Genomic DNA, 18,275 nt, shown 5'->3' with positions numbered 1-18,275 from the left:
GTATTGCTGGATCCTCCGGTAGTACTATGTCCAATTTTCTGAGGAACCGCCAGACTGATTTCCAGAGTTGTTGTACAAGATTGCAATCCCACCAACAATGGAGGAGTGTTCCTCTTTCTCTACATCCTCGCCAGCAACTGCTGTCACCTGAATTTTTGATCTTAGCCATTCTGACTGGTGTGAGGTGGAATCTCAGGGTTGTTTTGATTTGCATTTCCCTGATGATTAAGGATGTTGAACATTTTTTCAGGTGCTTCTCTGCCATTCGGTATTCCTCAGGTGAGAATTCTTTGTTCAGTTCTGAGCCCCATTTTTTAATGGGGTTATTTGATTTTCTGGAGTCCACCTTCTTGAGTTCTTTATATATATTGGATATTAGTCCCTTATCTGATTTAGGATAGGTAAACATCCTTTCCCAATCTGTTGGTGGTTTTTTTGTCTTATTGATGGTGTCTTTTGCCTTGCAGAAGCTTTGCAGTTTCATGAGGTCCCACTTGTCAATTCTCGATCTTACAGCACAAGCCATTGCTGTTCTATTCAAGAATTTTTCCCCTGTGCCCATATCTTCAAGGCTTTTCCCCACTTTCTCCTCTATAAGTTTCAGTGTCTCTGGTTTTATGTGAAGTTCCTTGATCCACTTAGACTTGACCTTAGTACAAGGAGATATGAATGGATCGATTCCCATTCTTCTACATGATAACAACCAGTTGTGCCAGCACCATTTGTTGAAAAATGCTGTCTCTCTTCCACTGGATGGTTTTAGCTCCCTTGTCGAAGAACAAGTGACTGTAGGTGTGTGGGTTCATTTCTGGGTCTTCAATTCTATTCCATTGGTCTACTGGTCTGTCACTATACCAGTACCACGCAGTTTTTATCACAATTGCTCTGTACTAAATCTTTAGGTTCGGCAAGGTGATTCCACCAGAGGTTCTTTTATCCTTGAGAAGAGTTTTTGCTATCCTAGGTTTTTTGTTATTCCAGATGAATTTGCAGATTGCACTTTCTAATTCGTTGAAGAATTGAGTTGGAATTTTGATGGGGATTGCATTGAATCTGTAGATTGCTTTTGGCAAGATAGCCATTTTTACAATGTTGATCCTGCCAATCCATGAGCATGGGAGATCTTTCCATCTCCTGAGATCTTCTATAATTTCTTTCTTCAGAGACCAGAAGTTTTTATTATACAGATCTTTCACTTCCTTAGTTAGAGTCACGCCAAGGTATTTTATATTATTTGTGACTATTGAGAAGGGTGTTGTTTCCCTAATTTCTTTCTCAGCCTGTTTATTCTTTGTGTAGAGAAAGGCCATTGATTTGTTTGAGTTAATTTTATATCCAGCTACTTCACCGAAGCTGTTTATCAGGTTTAGGAGTTCTCTGGTGGAATTTTTAGGGTCACTTATATATACTATCATATCATCTGCAAAAGTGATATTTTGACTTCATCTTTTCCAATTTGTATCCCTTTGATCTCCTTTTGTTGTCAAATTTCTCTGGCTAGGACTTCAAGTACGATGTTGAATAGGTATGGAGAAAGTGGACAGCCTTTTCTAGTCCCTGATTTTAGAGGGATTGCTTCAAGCTTCTCACCATTTACTTTGATGTTGGCTACTGGTTTGCTGTAGATTGTTTTTATCATGTTTAGGTATGGGCCTTGAATTCCTGATCTTTCCAAGACTTTTATCATGAATGGGTGTTGGATCTTGTCAAATGCTTTTTCCACATCTAACGAGATGATCATGTGGTTTTTGTCTTTGAGTTTGTTTATATACTGGATTACGTTGATGGATTTCGGTATATTGAACCATCCCTGCATCCCTGGGATGAAACCTACTTGGTCAGGATGGATGATTCTTTTGATGTGTTCTTGGATTCGGTTAGCAAGAACTTTATTGAGGATTTTTGCATCAATATTCATAAGGGATATTGGTCTGAAGTTTTCTATCTTTGTTGGGTCTTTTTGTGGTTTAGGTATCAGAGTAATTGTGGCTTCATAGAATGAGTGGGGTAGAGTACCTTCTGTTTCTATTTTGTGGAATAGTTTGTGAAGAACTGGAATTAGATCTTCTTTGAAGGTCTGATAGAACTCTGCACTAAACCCATCTGGTCCTGGGCTTTTGTTGGTTGGGAAACTATTAATGACTGCTTCTATTTCTTTGGGGGATATAGGGCTGTTTAGATCATTAACCTGATCTTGATTCAACTTTGGTACCTGGTATCTGTCTAGAAACATCTCCATTTCATCCAGGTTCTCCAGTTTTGCTGAGTATAGCCTTTTGTAGAAGGATCTGATGGTGTTTTGGATGTCTTCAGGATCTGTTCTTATGTCTCCTTTTTCATTTCTGATTTTGTTAATTAGAATGCTTTCCCTGTGCCCTCTATTGAGTCTGGCTAAGGGTTTATCTATCTTGTTGATTTTCTCAAAAAACCAGCTCCTTGATTGGTTGATTCTTTGAATAGTTCTTCTTGTTTCCACTTGGTTGATTTCGCCCCTGAGTTTGATTATTTCCTGCCGTCTACTCCTCTTGGGTGAATTTGCTTCCTTTTGTTCTAGTGCTTTTAGGTGTGTTGTCAAGCTGCTAATGTGTGCTCTCTCTAGTTTCTTTTTGGAGGCACTCAGAGCTATGAATTTTCCTCTTAGAAATGCTTTCATAGCGTCCCATAAGTTTGGGTATGTTGTGGCTTCATTTTCATTGAACTCTAAAAAGTCCTTAATTTCTTTCTTTATTCCTTCCTTGGCCAAGGTATCATTGAGAAGAGTGTTGTTCAGTTTCCACGTGAAGGTTGGCTTTCTATTATGTATTTTGTTATTGAAGATCAGCCTTAGTCCATGGTGATCTGATAGGATGCATGGGACAATTTCAATATTTTTGTATCTGTTGAGGCCTGTTTTGTGACCAATTATGTGGTCAGTTTAGGAGAAGGTACCATGAGGTGCTGAGAAGAAGGTATTTCCTTTTGTTTTAGGATAGAATGTTCTGTAGATATCTGCCAGATCCATTTGATTCATAACTTCTGTTAGTTTCACTGTGTCCCTGTTTAGTTTCTGTTTCCATGATCTGTCCATTGGTGAAAGTGGTGTGTTGAAGTCTCCCACTATTATTGTATGAGGTACAATGTGTGCTTTGAGCTTTACTAAAGTTTCTTTAATCAATGTGGCTGCCTTTGTATTTGGAGCATAGATATTTAGGATTGATAGTTCCTCTTGGAGGATTTTACCTTTGATGAGTATGAAGTGCCCCTCCCTGTCTTTTTTGATGACTTTGGGTTGGAAGTCAATCTTATCAGATATTAGAATGGCTACTCCAGCTTGTTTCTTCATACCATTTGCTTGGAAAATTGTTTTCCAGCCTTTCATTCTGAGGTAGTGTCTATCTTTTTCTCTGAGATGAGTTTCCTGTAAGCAGCAAAATGTTGGGTCTTGTTTGTGTAGCCAGTTTGTTAGTCTATGTCTTTTTATTGGGGAGTAGAGTCCATTGATATTAAGAGATATTAAGGAACAGTAATTGTTGCTTCCTGGTATTTTTGTTGTTAAAGTTCGCATTCTGCTCTTGTGGCTGTCTTCTTTTAGGTTTGTTGAGGGATTACCTTCTTGGTGTTTCTAGGGAATGGTTCCCATCCTTGTATTGGTTTTTTTCTGTTATTATCCTTTGAAGGGCTGGATTCGTGGAGAGATAATATGTGAATTTGGTTTTGTCGTGGAATACTTTGGTTTCTCCATCTATGTTAATTGAGAGTTTGACTGGGTATAGTAGCCTGGGCTGGAATTTGTGTTCTTTTAGTGTCTGTATAACATCTGTCCAGGTTCTTCTGACTTTCATAGTCTGGTGAAAAATCTGGTGTAATTCTGATAGGCTTGCCTTTATATGTTACTTGGCCTTTTTCTCTTACTGCTTTTAGTATTCTATCTTTATTTAGTGCATTTGTTGTTCTGATTATTATGTGTCGGGAGGTATTTCTTTTCTGGTCCAGTCTATTTGGAGTTCTGTAGGCTTCTTGTATGTTCATAGGCATCTCTTTCTTTAGATTTGGGAAGTTTTCTTCTATAATTTTGTTGAAGATGTTTGCTGGTCTTTTGAGTTGAAAATCTTCATTCTCATCCACTCCTATTATCCGTAGGTTTGGTCTTCTCATTGTGTCCTGTATTTCCTGGATGTTTTGAGTTAGGATCTTTTTGCATTTTCCATTTTCTTTGATTGTTGTGCCGATGTTCTCTATGGAATCTTCTGCACCTGAGATTCTCTCTTCCATCTCTTGTATTCTGTTGCTGATGCTCCCATCTATGGTTCCAAATTTCTTTCCTATGGTTTCTATCTTCAGTGTTGCCTCATTTTGGATTTTCTTTATTGTGTCTACTTCCCTTTTTAGATCTAGTATGTTTTTGTTCATTTCCATCATCTGTTTGGATGTGTTTTCCTGTTTTTCTTTAAGGACTTCTACCTGTTTGGTTGTCTTTTCCTGTTTTTCTTTAAGGACTTCTACCTGTTTGATTGTGTTATCCTGTTTTTCTTTAAGGACTTGTAACTCTTTAGCAATGTTCTACTGTAATTCTTTAAGTGAGTTATTAAAGTCCTTCTTGATGTCCTCTACCATCATCATGAGATATGCTTTTAAATCCAGGTCTGGCTTTTGGGGTGTGTTGTGGTGCCCTGGACTGGGCGAAGTGGGAGTGCTGGGTTCTGATGATGGTGAGTGGTCTTGGTTTCTGTTAGTAAGATTCTTACGTTTACCTTTTGCCTTTTGGTAATCTCTGGAGTCGTTATAGTTGTCTCTGTTTAGAGATTGTTCTTCTGGTGATTCTGATTACCGTCTATCAGCAGACCTGCGAGACAGGCTCTCTCCTCTGAGTTTCAGTGGTTAGAGCACTCTCTGCTGACAAGCTCTCCTCTTACAGGGAAGGTGCACAGATATCTGGTGTTTGGACCTCCTCCTGGCCGAAGAAGAAGGCCCAAAACAGGACCTTTCCCAGATGCTGTGTTGCTTTGGCAGGTCACAGAAGCTGTCAGCTTCTGTGGTGCACACTCTCACCTGTGCAGACTAAGTTCCTAAATTCGGCGGAGTCCCGGATCCAAGATGGTGCTCCCTTCTCCTGAGGCAGAGGGCTCCCGTGCAGGGCGGGACCACTGTCCTCCGGCTGGGAGGGTGCCGGATGTCTGCGGCCCCAAAAGGGTGCTGCCTCAGCGGCTCTATGGCTCCCGCCTGTCCCAGAAGCTGTCTGCCTCTGTGGTACACACTCTCACCTGTGCAGACTAAGTTCCTAAGTTCGGCGGAGTCCCGGAACCAAGATGGCGCTCACTTCTCCTGAGGCAGAGGGCTCCTGTGCCTTGCAGTATTTTTAAAATGACAAATTTGTTCTCCCAGTACATTTGTAGAACTGCAATCCATGTCTATTGTGGTTCTCACTGGATGACAAGTGTTGTGGGAGGCCTAGTGGCTTCCCCTACTATAGGCACTACTAATATGTGAGGCAATCTCTCCACTGATCATCTTCCAGATATCGATGGCATGGAGCACAACACTGAGGACACTATTTTTAGTGAGAGAAGTAAGCATTCATGCAAGCAGTGGCATTTCTGGTCAGATTCCATGACAGAGTCTAGGAGTAATTGTGTTGATTTTTCTGCTGGGGAGGCAGAGAAAGCCAACTCAGGAGACTCAACAGTGGGCAAAAGATGATAAGAACTTAACATGCAATCATCCTATTTCAGTAGCTTTTAGTTTTTGAGATAATAACCTGACATGAAGCATTTTAATGCAGGAAGTGTTTACTCTGGCTTCCAATTCAAGAGGATAGTTCTATTTTGGTGAGGAAGATATGGAAATTCCCCAGAAGTGTTTTAGCAAACTTCAGTCTTCAACAGGGGCCAAATCACCACACTCCCTCCCTTTAACATCAGTTTTCTGGTCTGAACCTGGACAGATGCTTTACACAGTGAATACAATTGGTGCCACTGGGAAAACTTTAAGTGTCTCCACCAAATAAGCTATTACTATACAACAAAGCGCAAATAATTTGCCATCATTACATCCTGTGTTTCATAGTACTCTCCCTTTTCTAGAACAATGTTACTCTATCAGTATTGAACTCGTGTGTTTGGTCTGATGAGATAGTTCCATTGGTAAAGGTGCTTGCCTTTTATAACTGGGACCTGATGGCCTGAGCTTGCCTCCTGGAACCTACATAGATGTGAAAGGAGAGAGCCATCTCTTCCAAGTTGTTCTGTGACCCCCACACATGTACCATGTGTGGCATGTTCTCTAACACAAATTCCATGTACATGCACAAGTATAATGACAATAATAATTGAATATAATGGAAAATTACATATCAATAATGAATGCAGTGTGCTAATCATGATCTGTGGTGGATAAAAAATTCCAGATGTCAAGAAATGTTAATTTTCTTCCCTCTAAAATGGCCTGAAGAAATGATAGAGATCTGTCACTTAATCTTAACATGCATTTCAGTTTACCCATTCCAAGATGAATTATTTTATATTACTTTGAGGGAAATTGCTGTTTTTCCTCATTGATTTTTCAGGTCTTCCTTTGCTTTTCCTTTTCCATCTGTGGGATAGTATAGGAGAAGCCTAACTTTGTTTCTTCAGTATATTCATCATGTCTAAGTGCTAGTGCAAACATATAAGTAGCTGATTTTCTTTAACCCACAAGCTCCCAAATTATTGAGGCATGGCTATTAGATTTACTTAATAAGCTTCATGGCACAGTAATTGGGAAGTTATTAATCTAATACTCTAAGGTAATCTGGCTACCTCCCAAGCAATATGCCCAAGATACTTCCGTTTTGGTATTGATCTGGCTCTCTCTGCTCCATGTGTTTTCTCATGGTGTCTTCTGGGCTCTCTCCTAGAGACCAATTCTCTCTTCGTCTCTCTTCCACACTCTCTGCTGTGAACAGAAGTCCAGCTCTAGTCTCTCTTCTGCTCTGTTACTGGCTGATTAGGTTTTATTGGGCCAACCAATCTGAGGATAACTGGGGACCAATGTTTATGCAACATCGAGACAGGAGAGTCTTAGAATAAGTATTATAATGCCATATCCAGATTGCAAGAAGTTATAAGGGCTGAGATATCAGCATTTGAATAATACAAGGATAATCATTATACAATGCACCATAACATTATGTGTAAAGCTAGGTATATAGGCTCAATACATATACTGTTGTCCATCTCAAGCTAAGAACCCTCGGTATATATCAAGCAGTACCATGAGCTCAGGGTCTTTTTGTGTCCTCTAGTGATCTGTGAGCAGAACCAAATGAAAGCTTCACAAGACGATGATGGCAAATCATCACTAGTTGTGGTAAGATGGCCTCCTCCTTTTCCTAAGATAGGAAAATTAGTTCCACGATTTCTTTATATATTTACAAATACAGCATTCAAATGATGATGCTGACAACTTAAACAGCAGACATTCCCAGGAAGTAGGGGAATTATGCCAAGTCACCCATGGCATGACACACTGTGAGAGAAGACTGTGAATTGTGTCAGATTCCACAGAGAGTGTCAGAAAGCTCTTCTTCCGGCAAACAGTTACCTGTTTAAAGTAAAAGATGTAGAAGGGCTGACAGGCATATGGTATATGAAAATTTTCTTTTTTTTTCTCCATTTATTCTCTTGACTTTCCTCCAGAGATTTCTAAGGTTAGCACACTTGGAATGAGTTTCCCTAAATATTGATCTGGTAAAAGTTTCTGATGCCTGTTAAGGGACAATGAGGTAGTAGGCTCTTTAAAGCACGAAGTTTGAGTAGATAACTAGAAGGAAGAACCACTCCTTGGAAGAAATTATTCTCACAAGATCAGACTGTCAACATGTTTCTCTTCCAAGTTTTAAAGTAGCTTTTGTATAGGACAAAGACATAGGTTTGATTGATCCTGCTTGATAGCTAAAAGTGAGAAAATTCTTGTTTCATTACACAATACCTAGACTCAGGTATTTTGTGACAGCATGAAACAGAACAATACATACTTTTTGTGTAGTAGTTCTCTAGCAAAACAAGAGAACCAAAGACCTGTGCAAACATAACTCAGTATGATCTGGGCCTAAGAGTGTTTCCTCTAAATTGCAGGTCCAACCGAGGAAAAGAAGGTGTTGTAAGTATTCTGGAAGGCTTTCTCAGGACACACTGTAGATAAGAACTGTGCACTTACTCATTGTCTTTGTCTGGTTTCCAGGTGTTTTCAGAGCAACCTGCTGGCAAGGAGGATTTAGAGTAGAGTTTAAGATCACAACTGCTGTTCTAAGTGACAAATCATGGTCATGAGTCTGTAGTTACCTCTTTCCCCTTAGCTGCCTTGGGATTTTTGTGTATAATGACATGACCATGTGTGTTTCACGTGACTTTTTAAGCCAATTTACAGTGTTAGTTTTGTGAAGCAAAGAAATCAGAGTTCGCCCATTTGCTAAATTAATTAGTTCAGAGCTCATCCAGCCATGTATGGTAGATCAATTTCTTTTCAAGCCATGCTACAGAAGAACCAGACAGGACAGGAAGATAAGTCACCAAGGTGGATTGCTTGGGAGTATGAGAGCTAAATATGTTCCCAGATATGTGGGCTAAAGATCACACTTCAGTCTATAACCTCTGGCTCTCATTCTATAAACATATGTATAGAAAGTACGTAGAATTCTCAGCTTTCCAGCATATACCTGGAAGAAGCCTTACTTCCAGAGAATGTAAATAGTAATGTGGCTTTTCCAGTGGTCAAAAACTGAGGGTATCTTTTATGCTGCAGGTTATAGCAGATACCTCAGTGTCTTCGTCAGGGTTTCTATTCCTGCACAAACATCATGACCAAGAAGCAAGTTGGGGAGGAAAGGGTTTATTCAGCTTACACTTCCATACTGCTGTTCATCACCAAAGGAAGTCAGGACTGGAACTCAAGCAGGTCAGAAAGCAGGAGCTGATGCAGAGGCCATGGAGGGATGTTCTTTACTGGCTTGCCTCCCCTGGCTTGCTCAGCCTGCTGTCTTATAGAACCAAGACTACCAGCCCAGAGATGGTCCCACCCACAGGTGGCCTTTCCCCCTTGATCACTAATTTCGAAAATGCCTGCCAGTTGTATCTCATGGAGGCATATCCTCAACCGAAGCTCCTTTCTCTGTGATTACTCCAGCTGTGTCAAGTTGACACAAAACTAGCCAATACACTCAGGTATACTGATACAGGGTGTCTTGTCTTGTTCTGTTTTGTTGTGTTCTGTTCTGTTCTGTTCTGATTTGCTTTGCTCTGTTTTGTTTTAGCTCAGCTATTGGAATACCAGGCTGTCATGTGTGAGGCCTAGGGAACACTCAACACTGCAGAAACTAGGGTGTTAGCACATAGATTTGTAATCCTAGCATTCCAGAAGGAGATTCAGGATGGCCAAGGATTTAATGGCATCTTCAGTCTTGGGCATTTTCTGAATAGACCAGGTAGTGAAACAGACCAATTACCAACTGCGCAAAAAAAGAAAAAGTCAACCTCACTGTAAGTCAGAGCCCTCCAACAGTAGGAAACTGTTGGTCAGATGACATGGTGGATGTGTGCCAGGACAGGGTTACACTTCAGCATGATTGGTTCTAGAGAGAACTGATTAAACACTTCAGCATAATAGAACCCGTTACCGTGAGACCAAAATCCACACAGTACTGAGCTCCTGCCCAGTAAGATCTCCAGTCAGCCCTGATGTTATTGATCTCGTCTCAGCCATTCTTTTGACCATAAATGTCTCAAGTGGATCTAGACCTTGTCCCCAAAAAGTACTCTCACTCAGTGATGGCCAGTCTCCATGTAGGATAGTAAGTAAGACCATGGGGAGCCCATGCAGTCAATGAATCCACGCAGCCTGCTTTGGAGAGTCATCATTCCTAAGAAGCCCTTTTCCTTAAGGTGTGTTTATATAATGACTCATTAGGGTAGGAGGGCTTTGGTTAAAGAATGAGACTGTGTGTCTTGCTCATCAGTACAGTACAGAAAGAAGATTTTGTAGAGCCGAAACTGGAGTCTGAGCAAGGAGGAAGCAAGGTTCGATGCATACATTGAGCTACTAAAGCCACTGCCTTCTTTTGGGTATATTTAGTCGAGGCTACATAGACAGCACTGAGGGCTATTTTTACCAAGGAAGTAACAATAACCGATTAAATTAGTCCATTAAATCACCAGAATTCTTGGCTTGTCAGTCCAGGTTGAGGGCCTATGCAGGGTTTGTTGATTGAAGGGGGAAGTATCTTTTGGGGGCTTAGACATTGGGTGACAAGTAGGTTAAATTAACTTGGAGTCAGAATCATAATGAGGTCCTCCCCTAGTGTGGTTGCCTGATCTTTAGAAGTTTATACTGAGAGCCCACAGAGAGGGATAACACAGTGGTGAACAAATGCTACACATTTGAGGAACAACCTGGCTCCTCCTATCACTTCTTCAAAAGGAAATAGCTTTTGTTGAAGGCCATTCAAAATCAGGGTTGGAAAAGTAGACCGTGTATCCTTGTTTCTTTTTTCTGTCAGATAACTTGGTCCACACTAGTAAGATAAGTGTTACAGTGTCCTCAGAACAAAGTAGGAAGTAGAGATGGTCCCTTAACAACACCCTTTCCTTTTGGCCATATTATATGTTGTGCACAAACTGTAAAACATCTTGTTATGTGAAGACTAAAAAGAAACTACCTTTGCCTGCTGACCTGGCATGTGGTGTCATACAGACACTGTCTCTGAATCTAACTATGGACTCTGGCTGATTTTTCTGGTCTTTGGCCTTAGAGCTCCTTTTTCAGTGGTAGTGATTCACTTTAGTTCATGTATTCTTTCAGGCTCCTTAGGCTTAATGGGGGTGCTTAGGAAGGTGTAGGGTCATGTAGTTTCAAGAACAGAGAAGTGAGGAATTGCTCAAGTTCCACTGTGTTCACATGGCTCTTAATGTCATTTGGATGCTGCCCATCTTGCATAATCAGTAAAATGCTCTTTTGTCCATCTCATGTCATCCACATGGATTGAGATATCATCTCCACTGACCATGTTATATGGGTTTAAGGGTTCACTGATGTCCAGAAATGACATTGGGAAACAAACAAATGTGCTTGCAAGTCAGTAATGAGATCAATCGTTTAACTACAGAGCAATGGACCCCCTTCCTTTTATGTGATTCAACTAACCTGTTTTTGTTGTGAATGCATTCCAGTTTCTGCTCTATTGAATAGACTGGGCCTCAGAAGGACCCAGGATCATGAATACAGTGGCACACCTCCGAAAAAGAGTGTGCTTAGAGGTGAAAAAACCTGTGGCACCACAAAAGGTACTGTGAAAATTCAATAATGTTTGAATTCTTAAAATTAATCAATTAACTTTTCATGTGTTTTGCCTGCATGTATGTGGGTGCACTACATGTTATGTTCTGTCCTACCAGTGGAGGGGAGAGAAAACATGAAACCCTCCCAAATTGGAGGAACAAATGGTCATGAACAGCCATGGTATTGTAGAAATAGTTAATCTCAATCCAGGACTTCTACATGGCCTTTGACCATTCAGTTCCTGGAGGAAAGAAACACAACTTTTATATTCATAATAAGCCTCGATCACCACTACATCTATGCAGATATCCACCCATCCTGCCATTAGAATCTATTTCTGCATCTATAAGCCCAAGTTATACCTTGCCATGTTCCATCTGGGCAGCTCATATCTTCAATAGTCTACCACCATGGCTGTGTTTCCATGATCTACATACCCCATGGGAGCTTCTCCCTCTCTCTACCCCTTCTTCCTGTCCTTGTGGTTCTACTCTGACCCCAAGGCCGGGGAACCACAAGGCCTGCCTATATCAATTCTGCCCATATGTCTATAAGCTTTATCTATTGGCTATATGCTATAGCTTATAGGCTGCAGGCATCTTTACCCACCAATCAGGAAAAACTTGGAGGGCAAGGTCTCATAGTGTCACTTGGGTCTATGTTTAGATTCTTATGTCCTTCAGGCAACTGGTCCTCAGAGGGCAGTATTTAGCAGTAGAATACATAGCAAGATTCCAAACTTCAACACCATGGGAGTGTTGGGAATTAAACCTTAGTCCTTTGTAAGAGCAGTGCTCTCATCTCTAGAGCCATCTCTCAAGTACCTAGTCTACTATTGACAGGAGCTGTGAAAGTAAGATTGTAGCACCTCTGTCAAAAGAATTAAGATGTTTTGCAGTATTTTTAATATGGAAGGTGTTACTGTGTGCCAGTAGTAGATGGGTATTGTGGTCCTCAGTGAATGATATGACCCAAAGGATGTTGAACTTGTTTTTATGTGAGGCAGTGTGGCTTCACCTACTACAGTCACCAAGGTAAAAGTCACTCACTGTCTCCGTTGACTTTCTTCCAGACGTTGATATGTTTGAAGACAGCACTGATGATGATTTGGGTAAGAAGAACAGCCTCTAAAGCTTGACCTTGGTTGTAGTAGTTACTGGTTTTCCTGGTCACATCCAACTCTTCCCTTCCCTTTCTTCCAGATATTGATCATTTGGATGATGACGAGGTTGAGAATGAGTTGGGTAAGGAGAACAGCCTTCAAAGAGATGGTCTTGGTAGTCCATTGCTAGCCAGATCCAGTTATCCACTGAATTTCTTCCAGAAATCCACAACATATATGAGGATAACAGAGAGAATGACTTGGGGAGTGTCACCAGTGTGCACACCTTTGAACTTGATACTGGTAGGTAATGGTGTTCCTGGTCACATATTATGAACAGTGTCCTTGTGTGGGGTTAACTTCTTTGAACAGGCACCATGACCAAGGCAATTCTTATAAAAACAACATTTATTTAGGGCTTTCTTACAGGTTCAGAGGTTCAGTCCAATATCATCAAGGCAAGAGCCTGGCTCTGTCCAGGCAGGCATTGTGCAGAAGGACCTGAGAGTTCTATATCTTCTCCCAGGGTAAACAGGAAAAGACTAGTGCCCTGGCAGCTGGGAAGAGGGTTTTAGAGCCCACATCTACAGTGACACTCTAACTCCAACAAGGCCACACCTAAAAGGAGTGTCACTTCCTGGGCCAAACATATTCAAACCACTACAAACTGAATAGCAATCATTAGGTCATTCCTTCTGCTTAGAGGGTAGAGGAAGAAAGAAAGTCAATTCAAGGGTCTTCCAAATGGACAGAAGCGATGACCAGAATCTAATACTGGATCGCTGTGTGTTAATTCTTTTCATTGCTCTGCCGAAATAAGTTGGCAAGAAACAATTAAATGGAGGAAGGATTTATTGTGGCTTGTTGTTATAGTGAATCACTGAATCATGTTAAAGAAGACATGCAAGCTAACAGGGAAGAGGAATTTGTAGGTACAGTTCTAGCTGGTACATTGTAATCACAATCCATAATCAGAAGGCAGACAGTAAACAGACCTGTGGCCTGCTTCAAAGCCTAATGGCCTCCATAGTGGTCCACTTCATCCAAGGAGGCCCCATTTTTAAGAATTCTAAGCTTATCACAAAAAGGCACTCCTGGCACCATAGTACATGTTTAAACACACAAGGCTCTGAGGCATTTGACATTCAGACTAGAACCCATAATATTTAAGTCTATGCCTTGTATGAATTAACCACATCAGGTCATGAATGTGAAATCTAAACAAAAATGACACAGTTCCTAAATTATTCTTCATCTGTTATCTTTTTCCCCAGAAAGGAATATAATGCCCAAAGCAAGAAGACAATGTCATTTTGCTGTTTGTTGTAATTTAGTTCCTTAAATGAAAGCTCATTTTCTCCCATGTCCTTGTGCTGACGGTTTTCAGTATTCCATACTTTAGTCATTTCTATGGGTCTCGTTTTGCTGAAACCATAAGGTATAGAGATTCCAGAGGGAAGGAATCTGCATTACAAACACTGTGGGGATTTGGTCTTTATATGTAGTGTCATAGCCAATGAAGGTGAAAAATGTTATGTAAAACTGTTAGACATTTACCCAAAAAGCAATTGTTTCTATCTTTCTTTATGCCCCTGTGTGTTTGTGTGGGTAGCTCAGGAGATACAGAGCTTTCCTTGAAGAACAAACACTTTCCTCTGAGTTGGCTGATGGCTAAACAGAAGCTCATATTTATGAGACAATAATAATGGAAGATGGTAGAGTTTCCACGTGTAACTAAAGTAGGCATTTTAATATATAATTTCAATGGACCCAGTCTATCTGAGTTCTCACTGAAACAAAGAAATCTGTAACATATAGAATAGTGGTGACTTATGTTAGGAATAGACACCAAGTACCCACTCAGGACAAGTTAGGAACTATTTTTAAGCTTTTTTTTATAACTACCCAACACAAGTACATGTGGAATTAAAATGAGACCCTTCCCAGCCTGCAAGGTTAGGTTCCAGAAGAACAACTATTTGAGAGAGTATTATCTGGTGGGTTTACCTGTCTATGCACCCAAGTTATTTGGTCTGTGACAACACAATTTGCGAATACCTGACCTTCCTCAGCATTTACCCCACATGCCTCGTGTTCACCAAGGAACAGCACTCTAGCATGTCTTCTTCAGTTAGGCATATCCTCTGGGTGGAGTCAAGGAGACACAGTGATGGATGGACTCAGGCTTGTGATTGTCTTAGGTGAAAAGGCCAAGGTGGAAGTTTCACATATAGTTCCAGATTCTGTGGTTAGCATTAGCCTGTGGGCTCATTAACCACCATACAAGGGTTCTGTATTATATGTATGCTTGCAGATCTCTGAAGCCTATAGAAGAGCATGATAAGGTAGAGTCTGAGGTAACATAGCTTAGGTAGGGATTGCTACAGGAATTCTGATTTTCAACATTGTGGTGATGTGAAAGGCATAAAGAACCAATGCTGATATGGAGTGTGGAGGCCCACATCCTGTGAGAATGAAATCACTCCTCATCCCTGCCCTTGACCTAAAGTAAACCTCTATTATGTGTTTCCTCAGACAGAGAAGTGAGTGTTTTATTAATAGTTCTTCACTTACCTGCTATCTGTCTGTCAGAGTACCTTGTGCCTCATGAATCATGGCTCCACCTGACTCCCTGACAAAGGTGTTCACAGACTTGAGCCTAACAGTGTGAAGATAGAACTGAGCACTTCATAGGAATATTCCTAGGGAGACAGCCATTTGAGACTTGGTATGTCACCTCAGTTGCTCCTTTCACTGGGGAGCAGTTATGAAGTTTGCTGATGACCAGCTGTTCAAGCAGGAGAACTGCACCAAGAGGGAAGAGTTCAATTCCCTGAGAATTGTAATTCCCAGCTTGAGAATGGACCCAGAGAAAGAATCAAAACCAGCAGAAATGTTCCCCATACATGGGGAGAGCAGGAAAGAAGGCATCTTGATCCATCCAGGGCACTGTGAGAAAACCTTGGTCACAAACTCATCTCTGTCTCTTCTGCTTCCCGTTTCAGATTCAGATTCAGATTCTGATGAGATGTTTGGTCTCCATACAGGAAGACAAGGATGTGGAGAAGAGACCGTTCCTAACTTGGAGAAATGGCCCAGCTTGAAAAGGCCAGGGTCACAAAAATATTATCGGAAGTGACTGTTCATCCTGGAAGTTACACCAGTATTTTTCTACTTTTCTTTTTCTGTTTTTTTTCCTTTTTTTTTTTCACAGCTTTCAAAATTTATTATTTGGTTTTTATAACTGAGTACAGTATTTCTGTTATAATGAAATAAAATTCGAATATTTCTTCAAGTAAGTGACCAGCACAGACTTTTAAAAAGAACATAAGGTGTGATACCTATATGCACTTCAAATGTAAAAATTTTTATTTATTTATTTATTTCATTTTATCTTGCTCACCCTGATTTTTTTTAATTTTTTATTAGGTATTTTCCTCATTTACATTTCCAATGCTATCCCAAAAGTCCCCCATACCCACTCCCCCACTCCTCTACCCACCCACTCCCCCTTTTTGGCCCTGGCATTCCCCTGTACTGGGGCATATAAAGTTTGCAAGTCCAATGGGCCTCTCCTTCCAGTGATGGCCGACTAGGCCATCATTTGATACATATGCAGCTAGAGACAAGAGCTCCGGGGTACTGCCATATTCTTGTTCCACCTATAGGGTTGCCGTTCCCTTTAGTTCCTTGTGTTCTTTCTCTAGCTCCTCCATTGGGGGTCCTGTGATCCATTCAATAGCTGACTGTGAGCATCCACTTCAGTGTTTGCTAGGCCCAGGCATAGTCTCACAAGAGACATCTATATCTGGGTCCTATCAGCAAAATATTGCTAGTTTATGCAATGGTGTCAGTGTTTGGAAGCTGATTATGGGATGGATCCCTGGATATGGCAATCACTAGATGATCCATCCTTTCATCACAGCTCCAAATTTTGTCTCTGTAACTCCTTCCATGCGTGTTTTGTTCCCAATTCTAAGAAGGGGCAAAGTGTCCACACCTTGGTCTTCGTTCTTCTTGAGTTTCATGCATTTGGCAAATTGTATCTTATATCTTGGGTATCCTAAGTTTCTGGGCTGGTATCCACTTATCAGTGAGTCCATATTGTGTGAGTTCCTTTGTGATTGGGTTACCTCACTCAGGATGATGCCCTCCAGGTCCATCCATTTGGCTAGGAATTTCATAAATTCATTCTTTTTAATAGCTGAGTAGTACTCCATTGTGTAAATGTACCACATTTTCTGTATCCATTCCTCTGTTGAGGGGCATCTGGGTTCTTTCCAGCTTCTGGCTATTATAAATAAGGCTGCTATGAACATAGTGGAGCATGTGTCCTTCTAACCGGTTGGGACATCTTCTGGATATATGCCCAGGAGAGGTGTTGCTGGATCCTCCGGTAGTACTATGTCCAATTTTCTGAGGAACCGCCAGACTGATTTCCAGAATGGTTGTACAAGCTTGCAATCCCAACCAACAATGGAGGAGTGTTCCTCTTTCTCCACATCCTCGCCAGCATCTGCTGTTACCTGAATTTTTCATCTTAGCCATTCTGACTGGTGTGAGGTGGAATCTCAGGGTTGTTTTGATTTGCATTTCCCTGATGATTAAGGATGTTGAACATTTTTTCAGGTGCTTCTCTGCCATTCGGTATTCCTCAGGTGAGAATTCTTTGTTCAGCTCTGAGCCCCATTTTTAATGGGGTTATTTGATTTTATGCAGTCCACCTTCTTGAGTTCTTCAGTTCTTCATATATATTGGATATTAGTCCCCTATCCGATTTGGGATAGGTAAAGAACATAAGTTGTGATACCTATATGCACTTAAAGCTTTAAAAATTCTATTTATTTATTTATTTATTTATTTATTTATTTATTTAATGTTGTCTTGCTCACCCAGAATTTTTTTAATTAGGTATTTTCTTCATTTACTTTTCCACTGCTATCCCGAAAGTCCCCCCATCCCTTTCCCCCCTCTCCCCCTCCACTCCCATTCCCTGGTGTTCCTCTCTACTGAGGCATATAAAGTTTGCTAGACCTTGGGCCTCTCTCTCCAAAGATGTTCTGATACATATGCAGCTAGAAATACAAGCCGGGGGAGGGGGGGTGTTACTGGTTAGTTGGTATTGTTGTTCCATCTATAGGGTTGCAGAACCCTTTAGCTCCTTGGGTATTTTCTCTAGCTCCTCCATTAGGGTCCCTGTGATCCATCCAATAGCTGACTGTGAGCATTCACTTCTGTGTTTCCTAGGCCCTGGCATAGCCTCACAAGAGAGCGCTATATCTGGGTCCTTTCAGCAAAATCTTGCTAGAGTATGCAATGGTGTCAGTGTTTGGAGGCTGATTATAGGATAGATCCTCAGGTAGGGCAGTCTCTAGATGGTCCATCCTTTCGTCTCAGCTCCAAATTTTGTGTCTGTAACTCCTTCCATGCGTGTTTTGTTCCCAATTCTAAGAAGGGGCAAATTTTTCATATTTTGATCTTTGTTCTTCTTGAGTTTCATGTGTTTTGCAGATTGTATCTTTTATTTTTGGTATTTTAAGTTTCTGGGCTAATATCCACTTATCAGTGAGTACATATCATGTGAGTTCTTTTGTGAATGGTTTACCTAACTCAGAATGATGCCCTCCAGGTCCATCCATTTGCCTAGGAATTTCATAAATTCATTCTTTTTCATAGCCGAGTAGTACCCCATTGTGTAAATGTAGCACATTTTCTGTATCCATTCCTCTGTTGAGGGACATCTGGGTTCTTTCCAGCTTCTGGCTATTAAAAATAATGCTGCTATGAAGATAGTGGAGCACGTGACCATCTTACCAGTTGGAACATCTTCTGGATATATGCCCAAGAAAGGTATTGCTGGATCCTCTGGTAGTATTATGTCCAATTT

The sequence above is a fragment of the Mus caroli genome, unplaced genomic scaffold, assembly GCF_978045245.1.
Source record: "Mus caroli unplaced genomic scaffold, Mus_caroli_1 scaffold_11, whole genome shotgun sequence".
NCBI classification, from domain to species: domain Eukaryota; kingdom Metazoa; phylum Chordata; class Mammalia; order Rodentia; family Muridae; genus Mus; species Mus caroli.
This window is presented reverse-complemented; position numbering follows the sequence as displayed.